Genomic DNA, 17,177 nt, shown 5'->3' on the forward strand with positions numbered 1-17,177 from the left:
AACGTTCCTCTTTCCCAGGGTGCAACTGTATGAGAAAATTGGATATCTTTTTATCCAAACTCAGTGGTTTTACATGCTTAATTTGTAATTCTACCAAAGGTTTTGCCTCTCATCTCAAATAAGAGAAAGTTGTCATTTCCTGCCTAGTCAGTGAAGAGTCTCCCTGTTGTTCAGTCTTCTAGGCTTTCCTGTGGCTATTTTCAGTAGTAGATGTTTCATTGTTATTTTGATTAAGGTGACTCTTCAATTGTTCATTTTCATCATTTTCTATAGTGTGATTTCTAATAATATTGATAATAAATACCATATATTGAGCTTCTGCATTGGGTCAGGCACGTGCTAGTATTATTTACAATAAAACTGTCTTCACAACTCTCCACAGAAGTTTTATTTTAAGGATGAGGAAACAGGTAAATTGCTCAATGTAACACAGCTAGTAAGTTAAACAGCCAGGACACAAACTTGGATCTGTTGAGCTCCAAGGCCTCTCTAGTAAACTAATTTACTCAATATCATCTTTTTATTGTGCATTTTGTGTACTCCTGTATTCACTTTTTATTCTGTAGTTTCATGTGTACTTTGAGACATTCTAAGAGTACCTTGCTAAAGAAAAGGTTGTACAGTAGATATGAAAAGGAATCTTTATATCTTACATTGGAACCCTCTATTAGCAGGTTCCAGAGAGAAGAGTTCAGTCAGGATTTGGTGTGCAGATACTTAAAAAAGATCGAGATTAACAACCAAGGTCCTGTCAAGTAGTTCTCAAGACCTGGGTTATTATTATTATTATTCTTTAAGTGAAAGTTTACAAATCAAGTCAGACTCTCATACAAAAATTTACATATACCTTGCTATATATTCCTAATTGCTCTCCCCCTAATGAGACAGCATACTCCTCCCCTCCACTCTCTCTTTTTGTGTCCATTCAGTCAGCTTATTACTCCCTCTACCTTCTCATCTCCCCTTCAGACAGGAGATGCCAACATAGTCTTATGAGTCCACTTGATCCAAGAGGCTCATTCTTCACCAGTATCATTGTCTATCCCATGGTCCAGTCCAATCCCTGTCTGAACAGTTGGCTTGGGGAATGGTTCCTGTTTTGGGCTAACAGAAGGTCTGGGGACCATAACCTCCAAGGTCATTCTAGTCTCAGTCTAGACCATTAAGTCTGAAGACCTGGATTATTTTGAGCGTGGAAATAGTGGGCAGCAGGACCTCTGCGCTCAGCCCAATTTGCCCCTAAAGACTTCTGCAGTGCAGCTAGTTTAGGAAGCATGCATCTAGTTTTATTTAATTACTTTAAAACATTATTATTTAAAATATTTATTGAATATTTATTTAAAAATTTCTTGGACACCTACTGTGAGTAAAACATTGTGCTAGGATAGACCCAACACTTCCCTTGAGGGTGCTCACAATTTAATGAGAGAGACAATATGTTCAATTAATACAATTGTAGGACTGGTATATAGGAAGCATGAGTGTAAGGTCATGTAGTGGCAATAAAGAAGTCTTTGGTGTGGTGAAGTTAAAAATTAGTATTTGAGAGACTCCTTGGTTGTAAGATTAGACCATATCCAGGTATTTTAGCTATAAAACAGATCATACTTGAGTCAGTTTTGGGTGGGTTATTGGAAGTAATCTATGACTCTATGTTAGTGAAACTAAAAGAGGTTACAAAGAAATGTAAGTGGAAAGAAGTTGAAAGATATAAAACTAAGCTTCAACATTCAATAGCAAAACAAAATTTCTTCTGAACATCCAAGCAAACAAAAAACAACAAAGAAAATGGTCAACTTGAGAGGAACTGGAATAGATGACAATACACATTTTAATTTCCATTAGATTTCACATCTAAGGTTTTAAAGGTGCTTTACAAAATATTATACCTCACAATATCTTTATGAGAGAGGCAAGTGTTATTATCTCCATATAATGGTGGGGAGAAGAAGGCACAGAGGTTTGCTTCTTTGATGCCAAGTGAGGCCAAATATTTTGTGGAATATTTGAAATGAGACTTGAAAATAGAGAAAGAAGGAGAGAGAACGCTAGGAGAATTTGTAATTGAGAAGCATAATTCCACACCACATAAGTGTCTAGAGAACGTTAATAGTGAATCTTCATCTCCAGTGAAGTGGAATGAAAGCCTTGAATTGCTTCAACGCATCACTTCGTGCAAATAGCAATTTCAGTTTCAGAAAATCCTCCACTTACAGTAAAGTTGTTCAGTGAAAATGGTCATGATGAGGATTTTGCACATAATTGTCCAAAGTATATTCATATTTGTACACTATATATATAGTTATTTGTCTACATCATATATCTATACAAGCTTTCTCAGTTGAAATATTAAATATTTATGGGGCATTGTGTAGACACTTGAAATACACTAATGGATATCTAATATGTTTTGGCTCCACTGTGTTAATTGTTCACAGGTTTCTTTTCCTTCCCCCCATCCCTTTCTATATGCTGTTTTTCTGTGTTCTCTTTCATTTTAGAACTTTCTTTAATGGTTTCTGCCCAGGTAAGATAGATGCTCAATAAGAATAAATACTATAGTCCTGGCTTCTTATTTTTTTTTTAATTAATTTTTATTAAGCTTCAAGTGAACATTTACCATTCCAATCAGTCTGTCACATGTAGGTTTACATACATCTTACTCCCTTCTCCCACTTGCTCTCCTCCTATTGAGTCTTATTTTTTAAAAAATCTAGAAAACATAAATACATATGAATTAAAAAAAAATAATAAAGATTTAAAATCCCAATATTTCCAATGAGAAAGGTAGATCTTATAGTAACTTGTTTTTATATTTTTCAATGGGATGTCTGAAGTCAAAACATTTAGAAAGTTAGGTTGTCTATCATTGACTTTCTGATTAAATTGGGAATAAAATTTATTGATCTTGACACCTAGTTGGACTTTTCAAGCAATTTGTGCAAATGACTATACTATGCGACTCTTCTTTTAATTAATTAGCACCCTCATTCTCGTCTCATAAAAGATTTGAGGTAACAATGTTGCTTTCACAATTAAACTAGTTTCAAAGGATTAATCACAATTAGACTTTTTGGGGAGCAAATCAATCTCTGTATTCATAACAGACTGAAAATATCAAAGCTGTTTATATCTGAGTTTCAATGATACTTTAAAGTTTCAATGTACTATTTAAGGAATTATATTTCAACATAGCTGCAATCGTTTCTCAATTAATCTGGGGAAGAATTAAGCCCTAGTGTCCTAAGGCAGGAGCCCTGGTGGTGCAGTGTTTAAAGAGCTCAGCTGCTAACTGAAAGGTTGGAGATTCGAACCCACCAGCCGCTCTGTGGGAGAAAGATGAGGCAGCCTGCTCCCACAAAGATTACAGCTTTGGAAACCCTATGGGACAAGTTCTATCCTGTCTTATAGGCTTGCAATGAGTAAGATTTGACTTGATGGCAATGGGTTGGTTTCTTTTTTTTTTTTTTTGCCCTAAGGCATCCATTGTGTGTAATGAATTAACTTCTGTCCTGTGCATCTAAGATGGTACTAGTTATGTACCATCATCCTTGGGAGAATTGAGAAAATAGTCACTCAAATAATGTTCTGTGTACTGTAGTTCTGATGAGGACTCTTGGTTGAGAATATTAACGTTTTCTTGGCTTAGTCTTCTTTGAATTTTATAATGGGATGCCTGAAGTTGAAACTTTCTTAACACACTCCCTCTTTTCACTGGCAAAACACTGATAACAAGCTTTTGAGAGAATCTGCTATACTGAAAAACGTAACACTCCTTCACATATAAGCACTGTAGTTACAATGTACCAAAGCAGCTAAAGGTTTATTAATGACAGTCAACTCTATTAGACAATAGCAGCCTGACCAATATTCTAATTACCCCTCTGTGAGGTCCCTAGAGAAATATAAAGGATATGTAGCCAACCTTGAGACTTTCTATCTTGCTTTCTCACAATAAGATTATCCTCTTTAATAATTATTTCCAATACATGCATACACACACACACACACACAGTATTTAATGTCTTCCACTAAAGGGAGTATGGGTGGTATTTAAGCAATAGAAAACCAAAAACCAAGAAATATGTTATTATAATTGATCCCATGAACTATCATGCCCTTAAGTTAAAAAAGAACAACACACCAATAAAAACAATGAACATTAAAGGATACAATAACTTCATGTTATAGATATTTCCTCTAGTTTTTGCTTATGTTTTTCCTGGGTTTTGGTTAGTTCAGTATTGGACAGAGAAAGTTTAACTACCCTCTATTGGTAAAGGAGATGCTTTTGGTGAGTATATAATGACAATTTTTTTCTATTTAGTCTATCTGTGCTGCCTCATTGTATCTTCTCTCAAATAACTGTTTCTTGGGCAATTTGGATTTGAATCCACAAATGCTCATCAAAATGGTTCCCAAACATAAAATTACACATACCTTCTCCTAGTGAGTGAACTATTGCCTGGGAGTTATGACTGAATTTTGGAACTTGAGTTTATTTGTTTTAAACATTTATAACAATAAAACTAGAGCATTAGGGAAACTGTACACTCTAATTCAAGCCGAGCTCGGTTGAAATTAAGATATAGGATCACCAAGGGGAAGCAGAAGGTTGTTCATCTCTCTTTATTCTGGAAAAATGCTTTGCAAGTTCATTCAATTTGCTAGCTAGCCTAGTGTCTCTTTGGAGTGCCCCCAAATTAACATAGAGTTTAGGCCAATGTCACTTATGGAGATATGACACAGGCTTTAAAGGGCATCATATAAATGTGACTAAGAAGAATAGCATCAACAAATTTTTCCATTTTGTATAATGACATGGTAAGTAATGAATGGGGTTTGCTCACTTACCTTAAAATATAGAACAACATAATTTTTCTTGGATAAGGCATACTGATCATTTTGCTTTAGTACAATATATAACAAGTTTTCCAATAAAATCACTTCATATCCACAGTGTCTCATTATTAATTTATGATATAAAACTTAATTTCAACCTAATCTAATTATACACCAGAGAATCTAGTGTTAATATGTACTATAAGCAAACATGAAGGAAAGACATTCTTTGTTTTGCCTATATTTCCTATTGATGTAACACAAAACACTACTTATGACATGTATTACAAAGATTTATGTAATAATGTCACCAGTCAAAGCTCTGACATGGATATATATAATACATAGTTTCAGTTAGCCAGTCAGACACAAATCTTCAGGCATCTAGGCTTTATTGGTTCAGATACTTGCCTGCTTGCTTTACAGAACACTTTGTTAAGTGAAAAGAAGAATAATGTCTCCAATTGAAAAACAGAAGGAGTTTGGGGCTAGCAGAATGCAATTGCCCAAGTTAGAGTGAATGGAATTGATCTGAAATCATTTAGATAACAATGTGATGGGCAGTGGACAGCATTTGTTTATGAAGACAGATTATGCCAGGCAAATCTTATTTATTTGGTCTGATAAAATTACTCCACAAGTTTGTGGATAAAGAAAACTCCATGGACAAACAATATATCTAAATGTTTGTAAAACCCTTTGATGTGGGTCTGCATGAGATTAAGATAATTGAAATGCTGGGAAGATGTTATCTGGATAGCAATGCAATGGTATCCTTATCAGATTTAAAACAGAGTAATCATAAACAATAAACAATAGATCATAGTATCTAATTGATATGTTTGGCAGAATACCATAAAAGACCTAATATCTTTATAGATCATTTTAAGCAAGTATGAAAATAGTCCAAAAAATTAATTTGCTCTTAGTAGGTACACAGACCAAAAAACAATTAGTTCAAAATATTTTACCACTTATCCAAAATAACCTTTTACTTTATTTTGGCATCTAGTGCAATTTACAAAAGTTGAAATTTGTGGTGCCTGCCAAAAGCATTAAAATAAATAACTATAAGTTTGATACGTTTCCAAAACATAGTAAAGTTCAATTAAAATCTTATGTAGGTGTGTGAATAAATTCTTTTGTAGATTTTTTTTCCTTTGTAGATTTTTATGGACAGAGAGATAATTTAAAAGAAAATAGGAAACCCTGGTGGTGCAGTGGTTAAGAGTTTGGCTGCTAACCACCAGGCACTCCTTGGAAACCCTATGGGGTAGTTCTATTTTGTCCTATAGGGTCACTATGAGTCAGAATTGACTTGACAGCAATGGGTATAATAAGAGTAACAATTTTGAGAGAAATAGCTATTTAAGGAAAGAGGATAAGACAGAAAAAGAATACAATGTGATGTGTTTTAAAGTCTTATTATCAAATGGGAAAAATACTTGCAATATATGTCCACAGAGGTTACATTTAAAATATTTAACAATATCTATGAAGTGGCTACCAACCAATCAGGAAGGACACTGGCCATAGAGCTGGAGCAGGGTCCTAAAGGCCCATTGGTATGGTGGACATTAACTCTTTAGTTGATGGATAAGGGACACGTAGGTAATGTTGGGGAGAGGCTGGAGTGCCTGGTCCAGTCAAGGGGAGAGTATTTGAAAGGGTAGTGTCTATTTGCTAACTGATATGTAAGTATTTCAATATTTTAACAATTAATACAGCTTTTCTGGTGGGTACCAGCTTTTTAATAACCAAAAAAACTCTTAACATAAACAGAAAAATTGAATAGGTTAAGTTACAAAAGTTGAAATGCAATTGTAATAAACAGACTATAAGATATTCAACTTCATTAGTAATCAAACAAATACAAATTAAAGTATAATGAAACAATACTTTTCATTTATCTGATTGGCAAATATTTTTTTTCTTATAAATGACGGGACATAGTCAAGGGAAGGGAAAGTGACACTCTTATGCCTGCTGATAGAAGCATAAATTGGGAAATCTTTCTGGAGAGTTTTGAAATATTTATCAAAAACCTCAAAAATTTTCATCTGTGAGTCCAGCACTACTAGATGGTGCCCAGTTACCACCACCAACTGCTCCTACAGAGATCACAATAGAGGGTCCCAGAAAGAGCTGGAGAAAAATGTAGAACAAAATTCTAACTCACAAAAAGAGATCAGACTTACTGGTCTGACATAGGCTAGAGAAACCTTGAGAGTATGGCCCCTGGATACCCTTTCAACTCAGTACTGAAGTCACTCCTGAGGTTCACCCTTCAGCCAAAGATTAGGTAGGCCCATAAAACAAAACAATGCTAAAAAGGCACACAGACCAGGGGCAAGGACAAGAAGGAATAGGAAAGTTGGTAATGGGGAACCCAAGGTTGAAAAGGGGAGAGGGTTAACACGTTCTGGGATTGGCAACCAGCGTCAGAAAACAATACGTATATTAATTGTTTAATGAGAAGCTAGTTTGTTCTGTAGACCTTCATCTAAAGCACAATAAAAAATATACTTAAATTTAAAGAAGAAAATGTCACCTAGAATTTGAAAAAAAAATTTTTTTGGTCTGACTTAATGATTCAGGTAATGTTAGGCTAAGTTAGGTAAATTAACCCTCCCACTGAAAATAACTAAAAAAGCTGAATTAAAACAATATTTTTAAAGGAAAAGAGGATACGCAAAGATAGGAAAGCATTATCAGACTAAAGATGAAGGAAAAATGGGAACCCAAATGAAGAATTTGGGGCAGTTTTCCAATTTGTGAAAATTAGAATCTTCACCTTGATAGACTGCAGGGCAAGAGAGACAGAAGCAACTTTATAAGGATGTCTAAGAGTAGACTATCCCTCATAAGATACTGGGATTCCAAAGCCCTCGAGCACTTACTGCTTGGATTCAAATTGCCTGGGTCAGTGAATCTCAAGCCTTGAACTTGAGTAAAAATAATTCTGGATTGATAGTGGCTCCAGGGCATTGCATAAGCAAATTAAAGCCCTTTCTGAAGTAAGGCACTTTTATCATAGGCCTCAAATTATTTCTATAAATAATTTTTCAAATACAATGCCCAGCACATTCTCAAAGATAATCAGTGACACGAGAAAACTAGATTAAATAAGCAAGACTCAGGAGAAACAAGAGAAAACAAAAGCATTCAAGAAGACCAGAATCTGGGATTATCAGGATCAGACTATAAAACAATTATGATGACTATGCTTAAAGACATAAAAGACCAGTTTGATGATATCTGCAGGGAACAAGAAATGATAAAAAGTAACCCAGTAAGTTTGAGTTGGAAAAGTTGGAAATACTGTGATTTCATTATAAATAAAATTTTACAAATATATTTCATAAGTAAAAATAAATTTATAGATAATAAACGAAACTTAAAATCCGACAGGTTTTTTAAATTTTTTATTGTACTTTAGATGAAGGTTTACAGAACAAGCTAGCTTCTTATTAAGCAATTAATACACATATTGCTTTGTGACACTGGTTGCCAACTCACGACATGACAACACTCTCCCCTTCATTACCAGCTTTCCTGTTCTGTCCCGCCTTCTTGTCCTTGCCCCTGGGCTGCTGTACCCCTTTAGTCTCATTTTGTTTTATGGGCCTGTCTAATCTTTGGCTGAAGGGTGAACCTCTGGAATGACTTCAGCACTGAGCTAAAAAGGTGTCTGGGGGACATACTCAAGGGGTTTCTCCAGTCTCTGTCAGACCAGTAAGTCTGGTCATTTAAAATCCAACAAGTTTTTAACTGTAGATTAGATACACCTTAAGATTTAGCCAACTTGAAGACATCTGAACAAACTACCCATAGTACAGCATAGATAGGCAAAAAATGGAAAATAAACATGAAAGGATAAAAGACACAGAGGATATAGTAAGCGTGTCTAACAGGTTTAACCAGAGTTCTAGAGGGAGAAGAAAGAGAGTATGAAACAGAAATATAGGTAGTCCCTGACTTACAACATATTCAAGTTAAGATTAACTGCACTCACTACCATCTGTGTTTTTTCAAATACATCTTATCATTAGTAATATGTACCACATACAATGTTGTAGCATGTGATTTGCTGATGTTGTCCTTACCTGTAAGTTTGTATGTAATGTTTCCAACCCCCAAAGAAAAATAAAGATTGGATTTATAAAGACACTGATAATAAAAGGCAATAATAATGAAAACTTTTTAGTTTAGAAAAAAAAACGAGGCATCGGAACCAACTTATGATGGAGTTGTCAGAACAGAACCCCGTCATTATTTAAAGAGTTAACAACTGAGGATGTTCCAAACTGACAAAAGACTTCAAGGCATTGATTTTAAGATGTTTTAACAAACGCTAAATATGACAAAAAAAGAAAGCCATGCCTAAGCATATTGTAGTAAAATTTCTTAGAACTAAAGACAAAGAATATTAAAAGCAGCCAGAAATAAAAGATAAATTACTTTTAAAAAAGAGCAATAATAATACTTACAACTGACTTTTCACTAGTAACAACGAGAAGTGGAAGACAGTGGAACATTATTTTCAACGTGCTGAAAAAAAAAATCAACAACCTAGTATCTACTTACAAAAAATCAGCCATTGGAAACCCTATGGAGCACAGTTCTACTCTGACATACATGGAGTCTCCATGAGTTGGAATCTACTTGACAGCAAGTGACAGCAGATCTTACAGGAAGATAAAATAAACACATTTCAGGTACACTAGAGCTGAGATGGATCCCTGGTGGTGCAGTGGTTAAGAGTTATGCCTGCTAACCAAAAAGTCAGCAGTTCGAATCTACCAGCTGCTCCTTGGAAACCTCATGGGGCAGCTCTACTCCATATTTTGTCACTAGCAAATGTACAGTGAAGTAAATTTTAAAGCATGTATTTCAGGCAAAAGAAAAAGAATCTCCATGGGAAGTATGATACATAAGAAGGAATTAAGAGCATACAAAGTGGAAAACATATTGGTGAATCTAATGAATACTAACTGTGTAAAACAATAATCATAATTAGGTCTTGTGGACTTTTCAAAATTCAAAATTAAAATATACGAAAACGAAAGAATACATTTCAGAAAAAGTATATGCCGTTAAAGTGTTCTAACTTCCTTGTATTACCAAAGGCAAACTTAGGGTTTTCAAGGCTGTGACCTTTCAGAAACTGATCATCAGGCCTGTCTTCCAAGGTGCCACTGGGTGGATTTGAACCATCAACCTTTCGGCTTGTAGTAGAGTGCTTAAACATTTGTACCACCCAGGGACACACAATACCAAGTACATATCCACCAATATTGAGGACCAGCGTGAGCCACTGCTGTAGAGCAGAAGAATTTATCTCATTTAGTTTAATTATCATTCTAAGATGTTGGTATTATTATGCCTATTTTAGGGACAAAGAACTCAGAGATTAGCTAAATTTTCTTGGATCACCTCTTTAGTAAATGATATTTCCAGGATATAAATGTACTCTTTTTATGAGCAATGAACCAGCTCCAGGAAATATTTATTTCTTTGAGACTGGAAATAAGAAGGTAAGCATTCTTATACAAGAATCTCTAATAAAATTAAGAAGATTATGTCTTTCTGCAGCACTGACAATGGTTTAAGTGTTACAATATAGAAGAGTTATATATTGAGTCAATGAAGTGGCTAAAATAGTTTGAGAGCGGGCTATCTTAGAAGACAGGGATAGTATTGTCCATAAGGCTAGTGATTTGGATTATAAGAATGGCTAAGGATAAAGAACTATATATACCCAGCATAACAGAAATTAAAATGTCTCTCCTTTATGGCATTTTATGCCACTGAAACCCATTTCTTCTAGCTCAAGTTCACTCTTTTTCAATTGTTTATAGTTCCTTAAATGAATCCCAATTTCAACAGTCTTTCACAACCAAGTGGAAGTTAAGTTGTAAATTCTCTCTAAAGTTTTTAGAATGTTAAGTCATCCATTTCACTACTTGGGAAGAAAAATATTCATAGAGATAAGTATAATAATATAGTTTATCAAGCAGTTATTTAAATCTATTCAATATTTGAATTATTAGGTCCACATCATCTTCTATCAGTTATGATAATAATATTCTCCAGGCTGATCTCTCTGCCTCGATTCCACTCTCCTTACCTTCTTCTCCAATTTTTCTCTCAACCTCATACTTTTACTACAACAAAGCCATTAGTGTTATCTTTCCAAAACAAAGATCTGATTATATCATTTAAATGCTTTTAAAATTCAGTGGTTTTCAATGAATAATATTTAAGCTCAATTTAGTGTGATATACAATGTTCTCTGCAATCTGGCCTCAACCTATCTTTTCCAGCCACAGCTTTACTCCCTACCACATCCCTTTACCACAAGAAACAACAGACTGATCCCAATTTATGGAGAATACTATGCTATTACAGGGTTGCTATGAGGCAGAATAGACTTGATGGCAACCTTTTGTGTTGTTTTTTAATGCTGTTACGCATGTGTAGTAAGAAACTGTGGTCAGAAAGGTTAAATAACCTGTCCAAGTCATACAGCAGGTAAATGGCAGAGCCAGGATTCAAACTCAGGTCTGATGGACTCCAAATCATGGGCTTAACCTAGCAAATTACACTGCCTTCATATTTTATATCTTTTGTGAATTTTGTTTTAACCACATAAAAAAATTAATTTTGAGCATATTAAATGGTATGCATAATCACTGCTGTCTTACATCATAATTGGGTATAAAAGATAAGCCAGTCACATAATAAATTATTCTGCTTTTTCTACACAATTTATAATTGTATTAGCATCAATAGTTTTCCTTCACCTTAGACATTTAAACAATAATAACAATAAGGAGAAAAAGAATAGTAATAATCACTTAGAGCTCACTATGTGATATGTGGAAACTCTGGTGGTATAGTGGTTAAGAGTACGGCTGCTAACCAAAAGGTCGGCAGTTCAAATTCACCAGGCGTTCCTTGGAAACCCTATGGGACAGTTCTACTGTATCCCATAAGGTCATTATGAGTTGGAATCGACTCGATGGCAATGGGTTTGAGTTTTTTGGTTTATGTGATATGCATTGTGCTCAGTACTTTACATATATGATAACATCTAATGCTCAAAGCCCACCACATGTCTGTTGTACTGTGGTGACTTGTCTGTTGCTGTGACACTGGAAGCTTTACCACCGGTATTTCAAATACCATCAGGGTCACCCTTGGTGGACAGATTTCAGCTGAGCTTACAGACTAAGAAAGAATAGGAAGAGCGACTTGGCAATCTACTTCTGAAAAAATTGGCTAGTGAAAACCTTATGAACAGCAGTGGAACACTGTCTGATATAGCCGAAAGATAAGCCTGTCGGGTGGGAAGGTGTTCAAAAGACGACTAGAAAAGAGTACCTCCTCAAATTAGAGTCAACCTCAATGATGTGGCTGGAGTTGAGCTTTCCTGACCTTCATTTGCTGATGTGGCACAACACAAAGTAAGAAGAAACAGCTGCAAACATCCATTAATAATTGGAACATGGAATGTTCAAAGCATGAATCTAGGAAAATTGGAAGTTGTCAAAAATGAAATGTAACACATAAACATCGGTATCATAGGCATTAAAAAAAAAAAAAGCCAAACCCATTGCCATCCAGTCAATTCTGACTCATAGTGACCCTATAGGACAGAGTAGAACTTCCTCATAGAATTTCCAAGGAGCGCCTGGTAGAGTCAAACTGCTGACCTTTTGGCTAGCAGCCGTAGCACTTAACCACTATGCCACCAGGGTTTCCATCATAGGCATTAGTGAGCTGAGGTGGACTGGTACTGGCCATTTTGAATCAGACAATCATATGGTCTACTATGCCGGAAATGACGAATTGAAGGCAAATGGTGATGCCTTCATCGTCAAAAAGAGCATTTCAAGATCTACTCTGAAGTACAATGCCATCAGTGATAGGATAATATCCATACGTCTGCAAGGAAGACCAGTTAATATGACTATTATTCAAATTTATGTGCCAACCACTAAGGCCAAAGATGAAGAAATTGAAGTTTTTTTTTTTTTTTAACCAACTTCTGTAGTCTGAAATTGATCAAACATGCAATCCAGATGCACTGATAAATACTGGAGATTAGACTGTGAAAGCTGGAAACAAAGAAGAAGGATTGGTAGTTGGAAAATATGGCCATGGTGATAGAAATGACGCCAAAGATTACGAGATAGAATTTTGCAAGACCAATGACTTTTTCAATGCAAATACTTTTTTTCAACAACATAAATGGCGACTATACACTTGGACCTTGCCGGATGGAATACACAGGAATCAAATCAACTATATCTGTAGAAAAAGACAATGGAAAAGCTCAATATCATCAGTCAGAATAAGGAAAGGGGTCGACTTTGCAACAGGCCATCAATTGCTCATATGCAAGTTCAAATTGAAGAAAATTAGAACAAGTCCACGAAAGCCAAAGTACAACCTTGAGTGTACCCCACCTGAGTTTAGAGATCATCTCAAGAATAGAATCGACAAACTGGACACTAATGACAGAGGACCAGATCAGTTGTGGAATGACATCAAGGACATCATACATGAAGAAAGCAAGAGGTCATTAAATAGACAAGAAAGAAAGAAAAGACCAAAATGGATGTCAGAAGAGTCCCTGAAGCTTTCTCTTGAGCATAGAGTAACTAATGCACATGGAAGATATGATGAAGTAAAAGAGCTGAACAGAATATTTTGAAGAGCGGCTTGAGAAGACAAAGTAAAGTATTGTAATGAAATATGCAAAGACCTGGAGATAGAAAACCAAAAGAGAAGAACATGCTAGGCATTTCTCAAGCTGAAAGGACTGAGGAAAAAATTCAAGCCTCAAGTTGCAATTTTGAAGGATTCTATGGGGAAAACATTAAACGATCCAAGAAGCATAAAACAAAATGGAAGGAATACACAGAGTCACTGTACCAAAAAGAACTGGTAGATGTTCAACTATTTCAGGAGGTAGCATATGATCAAGAATTGATGGTACTCAAAGAAGAGGTCTAAGCTGCACTGAAGGCACTGGACAAAAACAAGGCTCCAGGAATTGATGGAATACCAAATGAGATGTTTCAACAAGTGGATGCAGTGCTGGAAGTGCTCACTGGTCTATTCCAAGAAATTTGGAAGATGGCTACCTGGCCAACCAACTGGAAGAGATCCATATCTGTACCCATCCCAAAGAAAGGAAATCCAACAGAATGCAGAACTTATCAAACAATATCATTACTATCACAAGCAAGTAATATTTTGCTGAAGATCATTCAAAGACAGCTGCAGCAGACAGGGAACTGCCAGAAATTTAGGCCAGGTTCAGAAGAGGATGTGCAACAAGGGTGATGTCAGATGGATCTTGGCTGAAAGAAGAGAATACTAGAAAGAAGTTTACCTGTGTTTTATTAACCACAGAAAGACATTTGACTGTGTGGATCATAACAAATTATGGACAAAATTGCGAAGAATGGGAATTCCAGAACACTTAATTGTGCCCACGAGGAACCTGTAATTAGACCAAGAGGCAGTAGTTCAAATAGAACAAGGGGATACTACATGGTTTAAAGTCAGGAAAGGTGTTTGTCAGGGCTGTATTCTTTCACCATACTTATTCAATCTGTATGCTGAGCAAACAATCTGAGAAGCTGGACTATATGAAGAAGAACACGGCATCAGGATTGGAGGGAGACTCATTAACGACTTGTGCTATGCAGATGCCACAACCTTGCCTGCTGAAAGTGAAGAGGGCTTGAAGCACTTACTGATGAAGATCAAAGACTACGGCTTCATTATGGATTACGCCTCAAAAGAAAGAAAACAAAAATTCTCGCAACTGGACCAATAAGCAAAATCATGATAAATGGGGAAAAGATTGAAGTGGTCAAGGATTTCATTTTACTTGGATCCACAATCAACACCCATGGAAGCAGCAGTCAAGAAATCAAAAGATGCATTGCATTGGGTAAATCTGCTGCAAAAGACCTCCTTGAAGTGTTAAAAGGCAAAGGTGTCACTTCGAGGCCTATGGTGTACCTGACTCAAGCCATGGTGTTTTTTTAATCGCCTCATATGTATGTAAAGCTGGATAATAAGGAAGACTGAAGAAGAATCGATGCCTTTGTATTACAGTTTCGGTGAAGAATATCAAATATACTATGGACTGCCAGAAGAATGAACAAATCTGTCTTGGAAGAAGTACAGCCAGAATGCTCCATGGAAGGGAGGATGGCAAGACTTCCTCTTATGTACTTTGGACATGTTATCAGGAGGGACCTGTCCATGGAGAAGGACTTGGTAAAGCAGAGGATCAGCGAAAAATAGGAAGCTCCTTGACGAGACGAATTGATGCAGTGGCTGCAACCACAGACTCAAGCATAGCAACGATTGTGAGGGTGGTTGCAGTGTTTCGTTCTGTTGTTGTACATAGGGTCATTATGAGTTGGAATCAACTTGATGGCACCTAACATCAACAATGACAAGGCCTGAAATTTCTTATTTTCCATACAAGTGGTCTTATTTTGCCAGTCTTCTCTCTCCACCTACTTCTTTCTGCTTCTATTTTTCTAATATCTTGGGTACTAGACAGGAGGCACGGAGCCCACCCCAACGCACTTCTGCTGAGCCCAATGCCCACCCCGACCACCTCGGCTCAGTGAGGCTGGCCTGATGGAAAGTTTATTGCCGATGCGCTGCCACCCTGCGACTCTGTGACGCCACCACCTCTCGACCCTGGCCCTGGGCTGCTTGGGCTCTGGCGCCTTTGGGATGGCAGTGCCCTGCAGCTTGGTCTGTGCATACAGCCCTCCTCCCCACTCCTGCAAGGATCTTTGCATGGTCCGGTGATCTCTTAAACTTTCCTGTGCACTCTGCACTTTTCTGACCGTGTTCGCTGGTGCTGACACTGAGTCCAGAGCTTTAGGAGAGAACGGCATGGGGTGTCACAGGGAAGGCACCCCGAACTGGAGCTTGTGGCCAGAGGAGGCAGGACTGGAGGTTTCTCCAGCCTTCCAACCTCCAAGGCTGCCAGCGGTCTCCCAAAATTTCAGACCCTCTTCAGCTCACTCTGGAGATGCTAGAAGCTATGCTACCGGTATTCAGATACTAGCAGGGTCACCACGGAGGACAGGTTTCAGCTGAGCTTCCAGGCTCGGACAGACTAGGCAGAAAGGCCCAGCAGTCTACTTCTGAAAATCTTATGAACAGTAGCAGAACATTGTCTGATATAGTGCTGGAAGATGAGCCCCCCAGGTTGGAAGGCACTCAAAAGATGACTGGGGAAGAGCTGCCTCCTCAAAATAGAGTTGACCTTAATGACATGGATGGAGTAAAGCTTTTGGAACCTCAATTTGCTGATGTGGCACGACTCAAAATTAGAAGAAATAGCTGCAAATATCCATTAATAATCAGAACCTGGAATGCATGAAGTATGAATCTAGGAAAATTGGAAATTGTCAAAAATGAAATGGAACAAATAAACATCGATATAGTAGGCATTAGTGAGCTGAAATGCACTGGTATTGGCCATTTTGAATCTGAAAATCATATAGTCTACTATGCTAGGGATGACAACTTGAAGAGGAATGCTGTTGCATTTATTGTCAAAAAGAACATTTCAAGATCTATCCTGAAGTACAGCCCTGTCAATGATAGGATAATATCCATATGCCTACAAGGAAGATCAGTTAATATGACTATTGCTCAAATTGATGCACCAACCACTAAGGCCAAAGATGAAGAAATAGAAGATTTATCAGCTGCTACAGTCTGAAATTGATCGAATATGCAATCAAGATGCATTGATAATTACTTGTGATTGGAATGCGAAAGTTGGAAACAAGAAGGATCAGTAGCTGGAAAATGTGGCCTTGGTGATAGAAACAATGCCGGAAATCAAGTGATAGAATTTTGCAAGACCAACGACTTCTTCACTGCAAATGCCTTCTTTCACCAACAAAAATGGTGACTATACACATGGACCTCACCAGATGGAACACATAGGAATCAAATTGACTACATTTGTGGAAAGAGACGATGGAAAAGCTCAATCTCTTCAGTCAGAACAAGGCCAGGGGCTGAATGTGGAACAGACCATCGATTGTTCATATGCAAATTCAAGTTGAAACTGAAGAAAATCAGAGCAAGTCCATGAGAGCCAAAATATGACCTTGAATACATCCCACTCGAATTTAGTGACCATCTGAAGAACAGATTTGATGCATTGAACAGTAGTGACTGAAGACCAGACGAGTTGCGGAATGACATCAAACACGAAGAAAGCAAGAGGTCCCTGAAAAGACAGGAAAGAAAGAAAAGACCAAGATGGA

General features: G+C 36.9%; 1 pseudogene; it reads right to left on the reverse strand.

Annotated features, from left to right (window-relative positions):
* Positions 1-15,785, reverse strand: part of LOC126083678 (low molecular weight phosphotyrosine protein phosphatase-like) — a 78,575-nt pseudogene extending 62,790 nt beyond the window's left edge.
* Between the last annotated feature and the right edge of the window lie 1,392 nt (positions 15,786-17,177).

This window comes from Elephas maximus, chromosome 10, assembly GCF_024166365.1.
Source record: "Elephas maximus indicus isolate mEleMax1 chromosome 10, mEleMax1 primary haplotype, whole genome shotgun sequence".
NCBI classification, from domain to species: domain Eukaryota; kingdom Metazoa; phylum Chordata; class Mammalia; order Proboscidea; family Elephantidae; genus Elephas; species Elephas maximus.